Source organism: Heliangelus exortis, chromosome 13 (assembly GCF_036169615.1).
Source record: "Heliangelus exortis chromosome 13, bHelExo1.hap1, whole genome shotgun sequence".
Lineage (NCBI taxonomy): Eukaryota > Metazoa > Chordata > Aves > Apodiformes > Trochilidae > Heliangelus > Heliangelus exortis.
The window spans coordinates 2327390-2348824 of NC_092434.1; the positions used below are offsets into that span (position 1 = coordinate 2327390).

Here is a 21435-nt window from a genome sequence, read left to right on the forward strand (position 1 = left end):
CCTCACTAAGGCTGCAGCTCCACAAAAAACTCTTGGCCTTAGCCCTGCATATCTCGGGACATGAGTAATGTCTGCACTTCTGCTGCTGCTCTGGTCTAACAAATGCCAGGCTAAATGGCAAGATCATTACCCTTCCCGGGATGGGACTGCTCCAGCTCCCACTGGAGCCAGCTGGAGCTTTTCCATCCAACAAAGAGGGGATGGATCAGCCCCAGTGCTGCTGCTGGTTGTCCTTGTATGGTGCAGGCTGCCTCCATCCCACCCACCAAGCCAGGAGGCAGAGGGAGATGAAGGTCGGGAGACGAGGGCAAATCCTGGAATCTGCAGCTATTCCTCAGAGGGAATGAAATGGCTATTTTGGGAAAGAAGGAAAACTCAGAGAGGGTTTTATGACTAGGTCTGGAATGAGGTAAGGAAAAGCATTAATGTGAACAAGTCAAATCAAAGCAGATGGGTTTTGTGCTTCAGCCTGCCTGGGTTTTGAGAATTAATGGGTGGCACTGCCAAGGTGCAGCCCAGAATGTGTCCTTGTCACTGTTTTACCTGTGTGAGTGTAATCCTGGGGAGGGCTCATTGCAGAGCAAGGCTTTGCTGTTCCAGCCACTGTACAGAATGATACAGTGATGGGCCCCACCCCAAAGCTCAATTAACATTTGGAATTAAAATTATCCTGTGCTCCCAAGTCTGCAAATTTTGACCCGTGGTGAGGTCATGGCCTGGTAGAAAGGGGAGAGTGAAAGGCTAGAAGAATTGTTAGCAGAGAAGTGTTGACAGCAAATGAGTGTTTCCAAGAGGCAGGGATGAGCAGGGGTTGTCTGGGTCAGGGCACTCTGAAAAGCAATGCAATCCCACCCCATCCCACCCAGGATTGGCAGAAAGGGTTTACAAGAGATATGAGTGAAATTCTGGTTTACAGAAACTCAACTTCAGCAGAGGGCTCTACATTCAACCACCTGTGCTTGCTCTCCCTCATCATACATGGGAACACTTTGAGACTGATTCTCATTTATAACTGACTATAACTATTACATATATTCTCATTTTGTAACTGACTGCCCCTGCTCTTTGGGTCCATATTGCAGAGAAACAACAGAGAAATGCAAAAACTCAGCCCTATAAAGTAAGAATGTGGGGAGTGGAAAATCAGAAAACTGAGAACAGGGAGAGAAGAATGTGAAATTATTCCTAATTCATTTTTTTCTTTTTTTCAAGTGGCAAGCTTCCAAGTGATGTCCCTTTTGCTTTAATTTTCCCACTTAGTAGCAGATCCTTAGCTGGGATAAACTACTCTGGGATCATTGTATTTTATGAGGAGTCCCTGTTCCCATTGCAACTGGAATTGCTATTGATGCTCATACTGCAGGGATGGCAGCATCTGTGCTGAAATCTGTGGGTTTCACACTCAGCAGGGGGGCAAATATTGCCTTCAAGATGCAGTTTTCATTGAAGATTTTATGCAAGGAAACATTGCAGTTGTTCAAAGACTGCATTAAAATGCTGGTTCTGCAAGATTTTTAATTCAGAGACAAATTTAAGCTAACACTTGCCTTCTCCCCATGTCAGAATCAGCAATATGAAAAAAAAATGACAGAAGATTTCTTGTTAAAATCTGAGAAGTGAGGTCAGAGAGGTTAAGGAGCTCTGGAAAACAGAAGTCCTTAAGATGCATGTCTGTTTGGTTTTGTCTGAGCAGGAAAGTTTCTTTGTTTGAGGCTTTTAAGGGACAGGGTTTGCAGGATGGAAACAATGGCTGCTGATAGAGATGAAGAGAAGCCCCACATCTGAGAACAAAAATGATGGGGCTAAGACTCCACCTCAGGGCAGGGGAGCTGCTGAGTGCCTTTTGGTTTGGAGGAACTGACCCTTGGGGATTCAGAAGTCAAATACTTGACCCCAGAGAACAAATATAAAGATGTTATTTCTTTTTAATTACTGCAAACATAAGGACCACACATAAAGAAGCAGCTTCATGGGGCTTGGTTGATGAGGAACAGGGAACTCTGCAAACCCCTGGGATATGCCATGCACTGTCAGTGACTGAGCTGTACTCAATGTGCTTCAAAATACAGGGGAGTGAGAAAAAAATTACCTTGTTTGCCTCCAGAGAGTGATGTGATTAGCTCCAGGACTTTGTCTCCTGCACTCCCTCCTTTCCCCAGCATTTTGATTTTTCCTTCTGCTTTTTTTTGTCCCCCCCCCCTTTTTCTTGTGTCCTTTTTTTTTTTTTTTTTTTTCCTGCTTTTTTTTGTCCCCCCCCTTTTTTTTTGTGTCCTTTTTTTTTTTTTCCCTCCCTTGAGAAAACCAACCTTTACAGCCCTGGGGTGCTTGAATTGCTGGTACATCAGGACAGACCAGGATGAACCAGTGGAGAGAACTCTAAAGGCAGAACCCCCTTGGCTGCCAATTCTGCAAAGACATCAGCACCTGGTCCAGGATAATGACCTGGAGCTGCCTCACCAAACCCTTCCTCAGACTGGGGGCAAAAGTTTGGATGCTGTTTCTTTTAAAGAATGATCCAATACACATTCCTTTTGGGTTGCAAGTTCAAGTATCTTTTGAGGAAAAAAAAAACAAGCCAAAACAAACTAATAAAAAAAAAGAATATTGCTTGTTCCTATTTTCTCTAGGAGATGTTGTGTTGGAGTATAATAGGAACATAACCACCCTAAATCAGACATAGGTCATGAAGGAAACAGATGCTTATTTCTTTTAGAGATTAGACAGCCTTGCAAACTGCTCAATAGGAAACAGAAGAGAAAGCAGGCAATATATCTCATAAACATCAAGCAGATCAGTACATTGCTTGGGAAATAAGTACATTTTGTGACTGATAGGGAAAAAAAAAAAAAAGGTTTTTTTTTTCTTGTAAATAGGGGCTACAGTGATATCTCACCCAAATTGCCAGCTTCTCTAGAAAGTGCATTTGGTTCACCTACACCTTCTGCCTGGTGGTTTGAAAGAGGAGAAAAAGGATTTTTGCTGAAGCTGCATGCAGCATCTGTAGCACACCAACCAACCAATCTTCCCTCAACTTGCCACTCAAAAATGTTGGAGCTCAGGATTTCCCAAGAGCTGCTGATCATCACCTGCATGGACTTCAAAACCTAAGTACATCTGAGGACCTGGGGCTGCTCTCCAGATTGGACCAGTCCCAAAAGCAGCATTTTTGCTTTCAGAGTTGACTGTCTGCCATAAAAGCAGCTTAGGAGAGGTGGGAACCTTAAAGAATCCCTCTGGCTTCTGCTCAGTGGAGATTTTCTGGTTCATTAGAGCCCTGATACATTAATGGCCTGTGTGTGATTTCAGAGACTGGTGCATGGAACTCCTGCAGTTCAGGCCTGGAGCTTGTTAGTGTAATTTTCTAAAGATTAGCAAGCATTGATTCCACTGGGAAGCTTTGGGGAAATGCTGTTAATCTCTTCTGACTGCTGCAGCACTGCATGTTTATGGAAGGTGCCTACTGGGCTTCTCCCTGCTGCTGGGGAGATGTGATCCTTAAGGAAAGTTTTCCTTTTAGAAGAATTCCATCAATTGCAATGGAGACCATTAGCTAATGGGAGCTTCATTTAGTCAGATATTTCATTTTGCTGCTCCCAGGTTGCCTGAGCCCTGGAGGCCTTCCCCAGGAGACAGATAGAGACTCAGTCCTGGATTCAGTTTCACTAATGTAGCTCCTCCTAACCTCAACAAGCTCAGACAGGTGAGAATTAGGTAGAATTACCTGTTGGAAGGAAATAACACAAAAGAGTTGTGTATTATTACACAGTGGGAAAAGAAAACCAATCTGGATACTTTAGTTTTCTAGCCAAAAGGTTGAAAGCTCTAAAATTAAGTAGAGGAAGCAATTCAATTTTCTGCTTACAAAACAGAACATTCTTGGTAGAATTAATGAATGAATGCTGAATCCTTTCCATTGTTTCCAAATCACATCTCACAGCACACAGGTAGGAAGGGACAATAAAAAAGAGGACCACCAAAGAAGGGGTTTGGATGCTGGTTTATATTTTTTTAATCAATCCTATATGAGCCATTGGGTCAGGGATGTGAATGCTGCCCTTCAGCACCTTGTTCTGAATGCAGAATCATTTTGTTTGGTTTCCAGTTTAAAACTGGTATAAAGATCAGCTGAGCCTTACCCCAGGGAAAGAATTATCAGCTGTACATCAGCAATCCCCAAAACAGGGAAAGAGTGAAACCTAGAAAGAGAAAAGCAAAGTGCCTAAAGACAAATTGTTTGGATAGTCCAGGCATTGTTTTCTTATCTTTAGCTAAGCAGGGGAAGTAGATCTGTTGGCCTTGACAAAAAAGCCCTTTGTACATTGTAGAAGGAGACCCTGGGGAATGAAGAACAATGGGCTTCCTTTGACATAGGGATTGATTACCTCCAGGAAGCTCAGAGTGACTGAATTCCAGCATTGCTTTTTCAGGATCATCTAATTATATTACAGATTATCTCATGGTCCTTTAAATGGCCACAATCTCTTTTATCCCGTGAATGAAATAACCACTGCTTAAAATAATGATTTTTTTTTTTTTTAAAGTGTTTAGCAGCCAGTGCTAGAGCTGTGTAACCACTGCTTAAAATAATGATTTTTTTTTTTTTTTTTTTTTTTTAAATTGTTTAGCAGCCAGTGCTAGAGCTGTGTTTCCTCTTTGGAAGTGGAATTGATGTGTTTGGAAGTGGAGGGATGTGTTGCAACACGCAGCTGGGCAGTGTGGGGTGGATGCTGCAGAGCTGGCAGTGGGCAGCAGGCAGCTCCCAGGAGCAGCAGTGGGATGGTATCTGACAGATCTACAGGAAACCAGGGGGTTGGGAACCTCCTGCATCAGCAGCCACATGGCCTTTGAGGACATTACAGCCACTCAGCACTAGAGGAGATAGAAAAGGCAGAAGATTTTAATAATGAGGCCAAACATATGGCAAGATGCCACCTGTACTTGGAGCCTTGTGCTGTCCAAACCACTGCAGCCCTTCCTGAGCTTGCCTACAAAACACCAGGCTCACTGCTCATCCCCACAAGCCAGGTTCTTGCATGCCTGCCAGCTTGTTTTAAGAAAGTTTTGCTGTTTCCCTTTCCCTCACAACATTTGGTTCTGGGGAGATGCCTGTTTGCTCTCCAGCTGTGGCACTTGGGGAAGATCTCAACCACATCCTCACACAGCACCTGCCCAGCACACTGCACAGCCAGGCCCTTCTGAACAGCAAAGGAGGTCCATGCCTGTTTTCTTACCAACTTTTAAAAGCAAAACTCTAATTTATGGGATATTTCCCCTTCCTGTCACCAGGGCTAGGCCTGGAGGGAAGCTCTGGGTTGCTTACTCTGGTTATCCATGGTTTATTTGGATGCAGCCTTTTGATGCTGAGCTACCAAGGATGTGTTTCCTGCACAGATGTTGGGTTTTGGGGTTTTTTTGCTGAAAGTGATAAATACCAGAGATCACAAAAGCTAGAAAACTGTCAGCAAAGAGCCTGTGGCTCAGGGAAAGAAAAGGCAGCTGCCTGGAGCACCTCTCCCTGCAGAGGCTCTGCTGTGATCTCCACCTCTGGCTGGGAATCATTGAGAAGGACAGAATCTTGGTGCCTGCTCCCACATGGAGGTCACCAAGAGCTATGGCAGAGAAGTTTGGGGATGAAGTTTTAAAGCTTTGTGAATAAAGACCATGGGAGTGATTTACAAAAGATGGTTTACTAAAAAGAGAACTCAAATTGGCAGAAATTCCTCGCCACCTTGGTATCACAGCAGTCTGTCACAATCTAATCAAGTGGATTTTTTTCTGATTTTGTGCAAAAAAAAAATAAAAATAAAAATTGTGACTTTTAGAGCTCGAGGGGCTGCCCAGTTCTACTGTGAGAGCAGAGATGGGGTCCATGTATAAATCATGTCTCCTTTTCATGCTGACCTTTGCTACTGTGGATTAAAATCCCAGCTTTATTTACAAACATCAAACTGAATGAGCTATTGAGGGCTGTGACTGTTGATTGATGGCAAGGCCATCTGAAACATCAAAGCCAAGGCTATTTATGAGGAAGGATTGAAGAAAAAACCCAGCAACTTGCCTCTCTTCCTTTCCAGCTCCGTGCAGCAGAGATGGCTCAATCAGTTCAGCTTCTCTGCATGTATTTCAGAAGTATGGGTTTCAACTTTTATGGGCTGAAGATTAAATACCAAAGGTAGTCCTGATGGCAGGAGGCACAAATCTCTTGATCCCTCAGAGCTACAGTGCTATTTGCTTCTGTGCAGCAAATAAATATGGAGATGCAGACACAGGAGATGATGGGGAGGTGAGACCTGAGGTGTGAAGCATCAGGGCTGGATCGATGCTGAAGGCTCTGAGTTAGCTCAGTCCTCTGGGCTGTTTTACTCCAGCAATTAAAGCCACTGGCACAAGAAGTCAAAAAGGCTTTCTCAATCTCATAAAAATGATATAAAATCCCCCCTCCTTCCTAACTTTATGCTAGCAGAGAGATCCCTTTATCTCCCTCAGCCCTACAATCTCACTCAAAGGTGTCCCCTGGAAATTATCTCCCTCAGCTTTCCCAGGCTGCAGATCTCACAAAAAACACCAGCCAAGATTTTTGCCCCATCAATTTAGATTTTCCTCAGTCTCATTTGAATCAAAAGTGGTTTGTTGCTTTTCATTTAATTTCACTTTTTTCCGTTTTCTTTTTTTTTTTCTAGTTTTTATTTTCCCCCCTTCCTGGCAGGCTGAAAAGATTAAAAGGAGCAATTCATTTTTCAGATAAAATATTTCATCACTCACCCCCTAGTCAAGTATCAGGATGCTTGTAATAGCTTTCAGAGTCACACAAGTAACTGCTCTCTATTTTTCTTCCAAAAACCCCAAATAAATATGCAAATCAAAGCTATCACTAGCTTAGATTACCATCAGAAACCATAAATAAACATTTAGTTTATTCAGAAGAAATACATTCTGAAAGAAACTTTCAGCTTTCTAAAAGGCTACAAAACAGTGCAAAAGGAGAAGAAAACTGGGCAGAGCTTCCTCTTGCTTCCACCCCTTTTGTAATATTTTAGCTTGACGTTTACCATTTAACTGAGAAATGATTTGCACCAAAACTGGAATATTTCCATCCATGAGAGAGGATGTGCACAGTCCAGAAGAATACTTTGGAAGGTGGTTCCTGTCTGTGTTCAGCTACTGACCTCACAAGACTTTTTCAACTGATTGACACTCAAACATAGCTTGCAGGATATGCTTGACTAAATATAGCTTGACAAAACCAGCATTTTCATAAAAATGTACCAAGACAACCATTTCTCTGGGTATGACAGCCTTCCAGCTTTGGTTTGCAGTCAAGAATAAGTTTGGACAAATTATTTGACAAACACATTTTAATGATATTGACTACTGGATGGTAATGTGACATGGTGCCCCTACTTCTCCTGGCTGTGTAGGCAAGGAACTCAGGTCTGGAAGAGAACATGAGATGACTTGTGATGGGCTGAGATCTTCAAAATGGACCCTCCCTAATTGCTGCTGGGAAAAGCAGGATGTTCTGCTTGCAGCCACAAGTCCCATGTCACTTTGAGCCTTGGCAACATCCTCCCTCAAGTCCTTGCACTTTCCTGCACCTCAGGTCTCTCCCTTGGCTTCCTTTGAGCTTACACTGAGCCATGGAAAGAGAGAATGAATTTGTCACCTCATGGAGCCCAAGAGGAGATACTCTGCCACACACCACTTCTTATGACTTTCTCAAACTCTTAGCTATGTCCTTGTCTTGCCTTTTAAACTCCTGTCCTACCTGAGCTCCTTAAGTCTCCATCACAAGTAAGCACCAGAAGGGCACCACCACCTCATGGAAAGACCGTGGGTGTTTTTCACTTTTCTAAAGCAGTCCCAAGGCAAAAACCAAATTACAAGCCCAGAACATTTCAGCCACCTTCAGGTGAAGTTCACTTGTAAGCATTTTAAAGCAAAAGAATTTGTTTGCAGAAGGCTTTAAGCATATGCTTAACCTACAGTGAAGAAGGCCCATGGAAGGAGGGCTCATATGCTTAAAATTAGAGATGGGTTGGAGGGTTTTGCTGGTTTGGGATCTTGCACCACAAAACACACAAAGGAGATTTGCCAGGCTTTAGATGAACCACAAGGGCAAATTTAATCTCCTTAGAAATGTGCAGCTGACTTGATACAGATTTTCTGGTGCAGAGATCAAAGAAAGAGTTATACACTATGCTGGCTTGTGTCTCCATGTGTGAAATAGATGGAGGAAAATGGAACAATGGAACCAGTGGAAGAAAACAATGAATGGGGTCTCAATCCATGAAAGATTCTCTGCATCTGGTGGAGTCTCTGCCTGTTGGTTAATGGAGAAGACTGAGGAATGTAAGAATGGGAGGATTTGGGGTTTCTCTGAGCTCTCACACACCAGGAGCTCTTATACACCTGTATCTTTCCCCAGACAAGGCCCTGGAAACAATCAATAACTAGAAAAATGTAGCCAATTGTTGGCAGCAGGATTTAATATCTCTTCAACATGGTATTTTCATTTCTGTGTCTGGCTGTCATCTGCTGGGACAAGATCTGGGCGAAGTGAAAAAAAAATCCAATTTTTGAGGCATCTTCCAAAGTAGAAGCAAGTTTGTTTTGCACCATGAAATGGGATTGCACGCTCCACAGAATAACTGCTCTGTCCCCTGTTTGTCTCCCAATCCCCAAATTCTTAAATTCCTCTAAAATGTTAAACATAGTTCTGCTTTGACCTGGAAAGCAAGATAGGTCTGCACGGATTTTTAGGGATTAACTTTTCTGAGGTGCATTATTTAACTCATTACTTTGGTGCTCAGCTGAACTGTCAGATTTGGCTGCTGTTGTGACACTGAAAATAATCTCCAATTAGACACCCCCAGATTCTGCTGGGAAAGCAGACAGAACCCAGGTAGTGCCCAGCACTGAAACTAAATGGGCAGACTAAGCAAAAGTGACACTCAAGGGTCCCCTGCCACTCTGCATGAGCAGACATGATGAGATTTGCTGGGAGGTATGTGATGGGGGCCAGCAGTGAAGGGTAGGTGTCAAATTCTGGGCATACTTGCCTTGCAATTCCTCAGCTCTGTAGGAAGGCAGGGACTGTCTCAGGCTCTGCTGGCTCCATGGAAAACAGCTGCTTCCTTCTGCAGAGTCCCAGTTTCCTTGCACGGGTGGCACTGGCAGCACTGGGTGGCAATGAGTGGCACAGAAGCATCTGCTTGTTCAAAGCAAACCAGGATTTGAGAGTCAGCTCTGCAGAGAAATGAGATTCTGAGTCATTCAGGCTCCAAAGGGGTTTCAAAGCCATGCTTCCTATGTGCAGGGATGAAGCCAGCAGTGAGGATGGTTTACAGACCTTATTTTTCAGTGTCTTTACTGGGAGAATCCTCACTCAATCCCAGATTCTGCTCTAATTTTCAGATTACCACTTGACACTGTTTATTCTGAGCCTTCCAAGACTACAGGGTGGTTTTTGCTCTGTATTTTGTAGGCAACCCTCAGGTAAGAGGTCATGTTAGGATTTAGGGATGGATTGTGTGCCCCCCAGCACTGGGCAATCCCAGCTGTCCTCCCACTGAGTCCTGCAGTGGGCTGAGGCCTCTTCTCATGGTGCATGTGAGCAACAGAGCCAGTAAATACACACATAGCCAAGATCTGGTGGTGGAGATACAAGACTTACTCCCTTGACTAGTTTTAAACATGAGTCTTCTCCTTAAAATAAGTCTCAAAGTAGTCCTGCTATTGCAGACTAACCCAAATCAATGCCATTAGTCCCTTTAAGAGTCAACACCAGCTTTAGCTGGAATCCAGAAAGGAGATACACAGATATTTTCATGTTTATTTACAAACTGTCCCCCCCCCCCCCCCTGTTAGGCAAATGTATGTTTAGTAAATCCCTCTGGTGATGTGGAGCCCTTTTTAATGTCTGAGCTAAAGGAATGGCAGAGACTTCACACATTTCCCCAGCAGGATATAGGAAGCCACAACAGCTTCTGCACTAAAATATCCCTCAACTACTGCCCCTTTGCAGATGATTTCAATCTTGTTCATCTGCCCCTTCCCATTGAGGGGCTTCAGCAGAGATGTTTTAGGAGCAGCACAGGGGGAACTTCTGCACCAGAGAGATGCCATCTGCAGGTCCTGCCATGCACTCAGTTCCCAAACAGTCTGTACAATCCTTCAGCCTCCAGGAAAAAACTTCACCTATTTCCAAAGCCCTGAACCTCTTGGCACCTGGTGTGCCCATACCTGTAATTTGGGTGCTGTCCTGTCCCCTCCAACACAACAGGTAATGTTCAGCCTTTCAGGTTATGGGATTGTCTCCAGTAACAACAGCCAGCTGAAAAATAGAAAAGGCAGGAAGAGAGAAGATGAGCAGACAGAAAGCCTTTTAATTTGCATGAGTTCAAAGCAATATGCTCAGAGAATAATGAGTAAGACATACTGCTCATTTCAGCTGAAAATGAGCCATGTTGAATAAGCTGAGCCATTTAATGAATATACTTAAAACAAGGAGGAGAGGGATAAAAATCACTGGGAGGTGGAATTATTTCAACAGATGCTGCAGATAGGGTCCTGTAATTCCTCACAGAAGGATTGAGCTGAGCTAATTGTAGTGCAGCAAAGCCACAACCAGGCTCTTTTGAGGGACTCGTGTGCCTTCTGGAGCACATCCAGAGCACATCTGGAGAATTGAAACCTTCCCCAAAACAGCCACCCATGATCTATGTCATCTCTAGCTTTTAATCCTTTTTGGAAGTCAAAACACATAATTTCTCTTATTTTCAGAGTACCCTAGATTGTTAGACAAAGTTCAGGATAAATCCTTAAATTCCCTGAAATCCACCTGCTCTGAAATTCTAGTTTTAAACTCAAGACCAGGCTTGCTCTGTGCAAATGTAAATGGAATTTTCTGCAGGGGTGAGGGCTAGAAGTCAGGGCTCAGATTTGGTTGGGAAATTTGCCATTTAAGGATGAACACAGAGGGAAGTGTTCACCTTGAGTGAATTTTGTTTGGAAATTCAATCTATTTACACTGGCTTGTTGCAGCTTAACTGCTCTGATCAAACCTCTTGTAACCCCACACAGCAAGATCCCACCTCTTTGAGTAAGGTACTGGAAGGTGCAAATTCACATTTTCTAATTCCAGAAACTTTTTTACTTTCTTATTTGACAGTATCCTCTCATTTCTGATGCTTCAGTTCTTCCATCACCACTTATTAGTGACTCTTCCATTACTTCAGGACCATCAGATCCTTCAGAAGATGAATTATGGGGAAATAGATGTTTGGCAGTTTGTTACAACTGCTCAGCAGTAAAAATCCAAAAAGCATTCAGAAGACTCTAACAGCCACTCAGGAAGATCAATAACATTATTTTAGTGATGCTGTTAGTGTCATCCTCACATGCCATAGCATTTTCTCTTCTTTTGGAGGCAACTGAGAATGTGACTGCAATTCTGTTACCCATTTTGTTACAGCTGCTGATTTAAGTTGTCAGGATCAGTGTTTTTATCATCCACAAAATGTCACACTAGAAACAGCCAGGCCCCAGAGTAGAAGGATCTTCTGATGCTTCTGATGAAAGCATGGCACAGCACTGCCAACTGGGACTGGCCTGAGGACTCACAGACACTTTGGAATTAGATGGGGAGATGTCTTTTTCCAAGACATTTGGGAGCATCTTAGTAATTTTTTTTAAGAATCCAACTGTCCCAAGTCAAAGAAAAAGTTTTTTAAAAATGAAGATATTGCAATGATCACGTGGATGATGTTTTCTTACTAGCAGGCAGATGTGCAGTCTTTGCTGCTTGAATAGATTTGCACACATAAAGACTTGTGAAAATATCTAGATATGCAAGCTGAGGCTGAGGAGCTATCTGAGAACCTCTGCTGGCAAATAGAAGTGATACAGAAAGTCCCCTGGTGTGGAGATTGGGTCCTTTGCCACCACTCAGCCCTACAGATTGGTTCCTGCCTTGCTAATGTAGGCACCATGAGCTACCTGGGGCACCATCTATTTTTCTGCCTTTTACAGCCCTGATCAATGCCAGCTAAAAGCTTTACCCTGACTCTGACATCCCATCAACAACCTCGGGTTCAGCTTTGTCTCCACAGACATCAGCCACGTGTTCTATGGAGAGAAACAGGACAGATGAAAGGCAATGGGATTTTTTATTTTTGTTGCATACTGGTTCTTCTAAATGTATAACCTGATACTGCTATTTTTAACCCTGATTATCCACCTGAGATAGAAGACACTACACAGATGTTAACAGCTGGATAAATGGAACTGCTTAAGACAAAGGTTTTCTCACAGAAGTTCCCACAGCCAGTGAAAGAAAAATCCATCCCCATTTCAGTGTCAGAAGCAGGTACAGCTATAGCAGCTACAGCTGCTGCATGAACAGAGTATCCTAAAAAAACTTCTCAGGATAAAATTCCAGACCAGCCATTGCCTTTCCTCAGGAAGCAGACTGGAGTGGGAATGGAAGGACTGTTCTTTAGCTGATCCCACAGGGATGTTCCACAGCTGAGTGCTGCAGCCACCTTCATGGGGAGTGATCTGCCTTTAGAGGTAGAAACAGTGGCAAAAATGCAAGGGAATTGCTGAACAGGTTTGCAAGTAGCCAAACTGAGCTTTTACACACAGCTCTTCAGCTGATGATGCAAATAAACACTCAATTATATGTAAAGCATAGCTGGAAAAAAAAAAAATCATGATGTATGCTAAATACAGGAAAAGCCCTTCAGAAAGACCTTGTAAAAACCAAAATATTTACAAAGTTTCTGAGAAACCCACTGGTTGGAGATGTCTGACTTCCAGCCTCACTGAGCAATTCCCCTCTTAGGAGCTCCTTGGAGCTGCTGGAAGCCTTTAAAGAATATTCTTCAAGTTAGTCCTGGCTGAAGCTATCTGCTCTTCACATCAATGCTCTTCCCAGGTGCCCTCATCACCCTCAGAGCCAGCAGGAGGACTGGCCCTGTGACCTCCATCTCTTCAGTGCAACATGGGGACAGCTGATTGGGACATGTTGAAATCTGCAGACAAAAGCCCAACAACAAAGGCAGCAAACACACCGTGGTGCCCTGAGAAAGACTTTACTGTATCCTTTTTCATCTCCAATTAACCTCAGAGGTGGAACAAGAAGCCACCTGGTCCAAAAGTGCTGATGAAAGTAAAACACAGCTAGAAAATATCTTTATCCCTTTAGAGAATGTCTGTTTGCTACTGAGTGCAAAAATAATTTCTTGTAGATACTGCCCTCATGCTGCCTCTTAATTGAACTACATAGGTCAAGGAGTGGTACAGGGAAGAGAAAAACAAACCAGTGAGGAATTCAAATGAGTTTTAGGAATTAGGAAAGTTGCAATCAAGCCAGGAAAAATTGTCACAGATCTGAGTCCAATATAATGGATTTTCACATATATTGCAGCAGCTCTTACAACAGAGAGCTGGGCAGATTGTCCCCATGAAAGGAAAGCACCATGTTCTATTTTCTGAAAAACTATTCAGTGTTATGACAAACCTTTTAAACCCAGGTCAGCTCCCTCTCCCCACCTCTTTCCACCTTGCCTGACTATTCCATTCAACAGCTGCTTCTGCTTGCCCAGTGCCACATGGCCTGAGCTCTAACTGGGGATCACAGATGCTTTCAGATAATAAATAATTTCTAATGATCATCTTCACTACCCAAAAAGCAAAATCTGAGTTCCATTGAACTCAATAGGAGCTTTGCCAGAAACTTCAATGCTGGAAAGATTTCCTCCAACATTTCTTTCACATAAGATTTAATTAGTGGTTGTTAATGAGGGACTCTTAAAATTCCCCACATCTGGGGAAAGAGAACCATGATTAGATTAGAGTGTACAGTTATAATTCACAAATTGGATTGTTAGAACTAGTTTTCCCCTGCTTTTTTTCCCCTTCTTTGCCAGGAATAACACAATTAAACTCAGCGTCTCCTGACATAATTCCATCAGGAATGATCAGAGTGGGGGGGGTGGTGGAGAAACCTGCTGCAGGCAACTGAAATGGAGGCCTGATTTAGGGTTCTCATTTCAGAGGGGATGAAAATCAAATTACTTCACATATGGCCTTTTACAGAAGCTTACAAATTAACCACAAGGCATCCACAAACATACCTTCAGATGGAAAATATATCAAGAGGAAGTTAGTCAGAAAGTAAACACCTCTTTTCTGCCATCAGGGTAATGAACACAGACCATGTCCCTTGCCAACACTGCTGAATCCAATGGGGTTGTGCTCCTGGGAAATGAAAAGCTCTCAGAAAATCTCAGCTGGGAGTACACTGGAGAGGTGTTTCTGGTCTTAAGAGAGGACCCAGCAGAGCCAAAGTGGTGAGAGAGACTCTGCAGCTCTGTCTAACACATGGACTGGCTCAGCTCTCATAGCAAGGCTGAGACTTAAACTCATTTATCACAACCCTGAATCCCCACTTGATTTACTGAGTCTGCCAGACCTGTCTTCTGAGGACCTCCAGGTGCCAGAAACTGAATAGAAAACAGCATCTCACTTCTTTTTTGACACTGAGCTGCAGTGGAAAGGTATGGATGCACATCCAGAAGCAGATGTTGCATTGGAATTACAGCAGAACTTGTTCCAGAAAAGGGATTCTGGGGAGAATCTATCCAGTGGCTCTGCAGGCTGATGTGGGGGTGACCATGCACTGGAGAAGGAATAAATCACAGGAGTGTCATGGCATGGCTGGTACAAAGGGTGCTGGTGGGAGAAGCACAATAAGAAGGCTGCCCACCTTTGAAGAAGAGGTAAAAGGTGGTGTTAAACAGAGGAAATTCAGGAATCTGGCATGTGATTTTGAGTTTCTTGGGAAGAAAATGCAGACAAACCAAGTTTGTTTATACCTGAGGATAGGAAGCTGTTTCTTTGATTTCCTGAGCAAGTCTTTTTTTGGTCAGGTCAAACTCCTCTAATATTCCAGGTCAGAAAAGAACAAAGACTGGAAACTGGGCTGGCCATAATACTGTGGCATGAACCCAAAGTCTGACTTTGTAGTAATAGCTGGAAATGTGAACTTTATTGCCATTGGCTTTCCTGAGTAACTGCTCCCTGGTTTTCATTAACATTTGGAAGAAATGATGTTGACTCCAAACCGATTAGAAGGGGAAGACAGTAAATGTAACATGGATTAGGGGATCACTCTCTGGATTAAGCTGATAAGAGAATGGCTCCAGCCTTTGCTTCTACAAAATACAGCACTTTCCATTTATGAAGGCAAACAAGTGACCAGCATAGTTAAAACTATATTATTTCAGCCAGGACTATTTTTTCTTTCACTTCCCAGAGGATTACTATTTTTGCTTAGAATAATAAGCAATAAAAATAAGCAGGTTGTAAAATCCAGGATGGATTTAGCCCCAACCTGCTCCAAACCAGCTCATGTTCATGATCTCTGGTTGTGAATGCCAGGGATAACAGACCTTGGCCAGAAGTCTGCTGCAGTCCTGGGAAGGACAGACACTCACAGGATGCAGGATGACTCTGTGGGTTGACTACCTAAGAGAAAATTGACATTTTAAGAATGTTGCTGCCTTTCAAACATCCTTCTCTACGTCTGTGTGTGTGAAAAGGTGGTGCTTGTTTCACTATACAGCCTAGAACAAGAAGTATTTAGTTTCTAACATGCTTTTGCTCAGCTAAATCTAAAATGAGCAATGACATTGAGCATAACCATGAGATCAGGTTCATAAATAGCCTGGTGCCTTAATTCTGCCCTGAAGCCATCATATTTTCATTCCCATCAAGGTATAATTGCACATATCTACCAATGTCACATCCATTCCCAATTTCCAGAGGGGAAAAAAGGCAACTTAACATTTTAGACACAATCTGAGATGCTGTCAGTGATGGTAAAGAAAACTGGGCAGGTGCTCAACACAATCAGGCTCCCCCCATAATTTCCATGTGTCTCTCATCAGCATCAGGTGCAATCTCAAAAAAAAAACCACAGAACAGTGCTTGACCTTGCATAAGCCTTTTTCTGCTTAAGAAGCACTTAGCAAGTTCACAAGGAAAAGACTCAGCTCCTCCAAAATGCTTCAGGGAAAAAGCAACCTTCAGAAAACAAGGTGATTCTCTATGCATGGAGGCTGAGGAGCAGCCAAGCACAGGTTATTCTAATATTTCAGGCTCTGGAAAGAGGTGCTCTGCTAGGCAGTCTTCCTGGGATTCTGGACTGCAATGGTAAATTTGGGGACTTCACCCTGAGATAAACCACAAATCACATCAAACTGTTCAGGACAAAAAGAAATGTACTTCTGAGAAAGCTACCCCATAGCTACATATAAAATTTTCCCCATAAATCTTAATCCATTCACTCTGGGAATGCTGAATATTATATAGTCTGTCTATATCACAGCCTTTCTCCTACCCAGAACCTGGAGCACCCCAAGGAAATGTATATGTAATTTTACTGATTCAATAATATTATAATACAGAATTATCCTCTGTCACTGTCTGGCCAGGCTGCACGATTCAGATGAGTCTCTGCAGAGCCTATTTCTGTTCCAGGCAGAGGAACAGAGATGTTAAAAATTAAGAGCTGCCTGTGTACTGGCCTCTTCTCAGGATCCAGGTCTGGGAACAAAGACATTTCCCTCCAGCAGCAGGGAAGGGAGCCTGAAACTTGAAAAATTGCTTCTTTTTCCCAGTGTAAGGCCATGCCTCTCTTCCCAATTCTTGTTAACTCCTCTGAGAGCAATCACCTCTTCTAATGGAAGTGATGCCAAAACTCCTGGGAGCACAAGCATGGCCAAAAGAATATAAATTCTTCTCTCACTTTGTCTCTTAATCTCATCTAAATCCCTTTACACTATGCTGAATTAGATAGCAGGGAAGGCATTAATATTTCTGCAAATAAGAATTAACTGCCCTCAGTTAAACACCCCCTATTATTTACATCCATGTGAGCAACAAGCATGGTTTGGAAGTTGGTGGCTCCCCTGGATTTATTTTTTTCACCTGAAATCCATTTGCATATTTCAAATAAACCTGTGAAGCTGAGGACAGGAGTTATTAGAGTAATGGGAAAAGCCTGCTGGAACAAAGCTGATCCAGAATGTGGATTGAGGAATATTATATAACTACAAAATGTTTCCCAAAGCAAGTGAGTAGTGCCCTGAATCTGCAGAGATGACATCACTGCCTCCTAAGAACTTAATTCCCACAGATCCATTGTATCTTATTATTATTTACAGGGAAAGCACTGAGGGAAATTGTGTTCAAATCCCACACTGTGTGCAGGCAGTGGGCTCAGGATGGGCTCTTGTCTGTTCTGGTGCTGCTGAGATGGGGATCCCCTTTGCACCCACCTTCTTTTGCAGCACCCACTGCTGATGGTTGGGGTTTTTTGAGCAAAACTGACCAGTATCTGAAAACAAATGAAAGGTTCTTAAATCATTTTCTCCAAGCCACAGATGGTAGCATTAAAAACCCAGTTAGAAAAGCACATTATTTTTTTTTTTATGCCCACTTGAGCTGAAAGGGACAGTCTGGACTGTAAATATGGATGGCACAAGCCCAGGTAAAACAAAAGCCAAGGAGAAATTCAGCTGGAACTGCTGAGGAAACAGCTACCAAATAAACTGCATCAATGTGTACAGGTCAGGATGTCCAGCAGTTAAATTAGAGGCCAGTGGGAAGCTCAGTGCTCAAACAGTTCAACATTTGCCATCAGTTAACACATATGATGAGGTAGATGAGAAATTCCTTGTTCCTACTGAAATAAGCAAACTACCCACAGTAATTTCTTTGATGAATGAAACTTTTTCCTCCTTGGCAGAGAGTAAACGTAATTTTTCTGAATGTGCTTATTATTTTCAGTTGTTTGTTCTATCATTGCCTCAGCAAACGAAGAGAAATGGCTTGCTAAGAAATAAACACCTGTGGTTATTCAATCTGTGTGTTTAGCCACCAAAAATAAAAGAGCATCATTTTCTCTTCCTGAAGAGAAACCTGTTCTTCCCCTGCACTATTTGCTGAGTGCATCCTTGCAAAACAGAACTTTTGCAAACAAGAAGGAACAGAGAAGCAAACCAAGGCTTTCCCAGTAGGATTGCTGCAGATTTGCAGTTCCTTTCAGCTTTCCACTGCATTAGGAGGTAGTACTGACACTTTCTCATTTTCAGTCCATCCCAGGTACCCAACACCATCCTCACTGTCCAAGGAACCTGCACATTTCCTGTCAGACCTGCAATTTCAATAAACTCCATATAAATCCAGCTGAAAAGATTTCACAGGATCAGGCAGGGAGATCATGTTAATAATTTACATCTACAGTGTTTAAGCCACCTAAAGCTCTGCAGAACTGATTATGTGCTTAGCTGGGGCTTCAGGCATTGCTGTGCAGTCAGACAAGGAGAGGGAAGGTGTCTTTCCTTCTCCTAAACCCTAAACACTGCCCTCTCTCCTCCCCAGAGAAGTCTGGCCATAAATTCAATTTTTCTCCAAGCTCTGGAGAAGCTTTTTGTGTATCCAAATGATGAAATATCCCAACAGACTGCTCCCTGTGTCTAAGCCTGCAAATCAGGACCAATAATCATCTTAACTGGTCAGCAGATCTATTTTTAATGAGTGCCACCCACGAGCTGACTTTCAGCTCCCAGTTCCAGATGTGAAGCTACAGACTGGTGGCTAATACTGGACTTTCACTGGGACTGCATAATCCACTGGGATTATTCAGTGAGATGCTTCCCTGTGCTTATATAACCAAGGGGACCTTTCTCACTGATCAGACTCAAGTGTCCTCTGAATCCAGGCCAGAGGAGCTGCCCTCTGAACTCCCCTCCTGTACACTGAGATTTACCCATTTATAAACACAATATACTCAGCTCAGATACCCAGGCTTCTAATTTTAGGGCTTTCATCTTTTGAGTGACTGTTCCTATTAAATCTGAAAGTGGAATCTATTTCACTAGGTTCAAGTTTGCCTTGGAAAAAAGGGCCAATTTCAAACCTATAACTCTTCAGGATATGGTTCATAGTTCAATTGCAGAGACTGACAACTGAATTCTAAAAGATACACACATGACATTAATGCTGTCTGCCAGAATATTGATCTTTTTTGAAACACATAAACCCCCTCTGCCTTCCTTTGACTGAAGGAAGAAATCTGTCAATGTTTTTAAAGTTCAATATGAAATATCCCCGTTGTGACAAGAGCTGAGTGGGAAGATTTTTCCTGTTCCTTGAGGCACTGAAAGATTTTGGAAATGTTTCATGTCATGCAGCAGGACAATCTATCAACACTTTGAAAATCTTCAAGGAACAGAAATCAATTTTTTTTACCATTAGTTCTGTGCAGCCAAAGAGTCATCCCTGTAATTTGAAAACATTCTGTATGTATTTGAAGCACTTAAATCTAGAAAGCTGGAGATACTCTCTAAAACACTGAAATGAAAAATTAGCACCACATGGAAAATAGTTTTCTGATTTGGAACAAACAAACAAAAAATCTGTCCCCATGTTGACTGAAACACCTTTGGCTTTTCCTGTTACTCTCTAAAATCTCAACCTAAAAAAAAAAAAAGGTGGGATCTTTTATTTACAATTTCTCTAAAGTAAAGCATTGCTTTAAAACACCCACTCGATAGAGAGTCAGAAGTGTAAGAAAGGATTTTACAAAAAAAAAAAAAAAAAAAAAAGGCACTAATGAAATATATGTGCCTGGGTTTGCCTTTTGTAATTGAAAACAGAAAGCATTTCTGTGATTTCTTGACTCCACCTATTCTATGTATTTTTACTTTTATCCACATTTTTAAAACTACATCACAGACAGTCCAGGGGACTTGGGCAAAGACACCCCACAAAGGTTGCTGGCAGGACTGGAGACTGACCTTTGATTTCTTGTCCTTCTAGACCTTCAACCTTTCTATAGGTGATGAATTTGAGATTTTTTTTTTCCAAAAATCCTGTGATTCTGGTCAAAAGTTCAGGTTCTGTCATCATCATATTTCGCTGCCTTCAAGGGACTTCAAACTTCTGGCACAACCACCCAGCTAAATGCAATTTAACAGAAAAAAATTGGGTAAAGTTAAGTAGGTTTTCCCCTTTAATTTGCATTTAGTGTCACTTGAACAAAGACTGGAACAATTATGAGATGTGACAAGAGATTATGGGTGTGCAACCAGTGCCCACTTAGCAAGCCTGGAGTGGGAAGAGGGTCTGGAAGGAGATGTTGGAACCCTTGTTATGGTGCTGCCTGAAAGAGCTCTCTCATATAATATTCCTTATTACCTTAGGAGAATCCCTAATGGACTGAATTATTACATCATATAATCTGATTTAAAATAAGAAACAGCCCTAAGCATCAGCTGCCTCACTGTCCAGTTTGGAATGTCTTGGAATGAAAAAGCCACCATCTGTTGCTGAGGTCTTTTCCTTTCCATCTTCTGTGCCTCTAATTAACAATCTCCAAGGACAAGAAAATTCATGGAATGACTTGGAGGGAGAGTAGGACTGGAAGCAGAGCTCAGGGGAAGATGTCATATTGCATGGTAGGTCAAAACATCCCTGCAGTCACTCACAGCCACCCACAGACTCCCACAGAAAGACATGAGTGTACTTGGAGAAGCTCTGGCTGTGGAGTCATCCCACAAACATCTGTGATTTTTGCTACACTTCCTCCTCCAAAAAATCCTGGTGATATGGGTCACATTTGGAGGAAGCTGATTGACTTCCCTGGCAGAAAAAGAGAGAAGAGAACCAGTCCCTTTGCTGTTTGGCTTCTTGGCTGCACTGGGCAGAATGTGTTATTCATTTCACTTTTTTCCTGGACCTAAGGGCCTTAGGGTTTCAGCAGAACATTGTCACACAGTTATTTCTGTTTTAAAATCTCTTTGCTAAGTAAATTTATATAATCCAGGGACAGATTGGACTCTTACAGGGCAGACAGAAGAAATAATCAAGTACAGGACAGAAAATCCCAGACACCCATATGACTTTAGTGCCAGGGAAACCAGTTTGTTTCTTAAATTATACAGGACAAGTCAACAAATACAAATTATGTAGTGAACTCTGGCACAGACTGGCATGATCCCTATTCTAACATGGTGCTTGGCTTGTCCAGCTCAGGTCTAACCTTCTTTCATCATTGTGGAGAGAGAAAAAGGAAATGCAAAGGTGGCAAAAGTCTTGCAGAAAGATTCTGGGGGTGACAGAGATGTCTTTCACCTCTTATCTCATATTTCTTTGGTAGTTATGTGGGACCAGCCATGGAAGGAGGACCTTTTTCCTTCTAGTTTTCAGAGGCTGATTCTTTTTAAAATAAAGTTTGTTTACATATGTTACAACTCTGACCTGGGGTATCCAAGTCAGCACATCCATAGCACAGGCAAGGCCAGAGGCTCTGTGGTGGGAAAAGCTGCTGCAGCACCTTCTACCAAACTCCTTTCCCACTGAGGG

At 42.6% G+C, this 21435-nt stretch overlaps 2 long non-coding RNA genes across 2 annotated transcripts in view; one reads left to right on the forward strand and one right to left on the reverse strand.

Annotated features, from left to right (window-relative positions):
• Window positions 1-272: 272 nt before the first annotated feature.
• On the forward strand, window positions 273-6515 carry LOC139801926 (uncharacterized). The gene is made up of 3 exons (XR_011728403.1): window positions 273-409; window positions 2315-3211; window positions 6075-6515. It is a non-coding gene; the product is annotated as an uncharacterized lncRNA (long non-coding RNA).
• Window positions 6516-9064: 2549 nt separating this feature from the next.
• The window catches only part of LOC139801927 (uncharacterized), a 58084-nt gene continuing 45713 nt past the window's right edge, over window positions 9065-21435 (reverse strand). The window contains exons 2-3 of the long non-coding RNA XR_011728404.1: window positions 10243-10333; window positions 9065-9246 (exon numbers count right to left, since the gene is read on the reverse strand). This is a non-coding gene — a long non-coding RNA (uncharacterized lncRNA). The remainder of the gene's footprint in view (window positions 9247-10242; window positions 10334-21435) is intronic.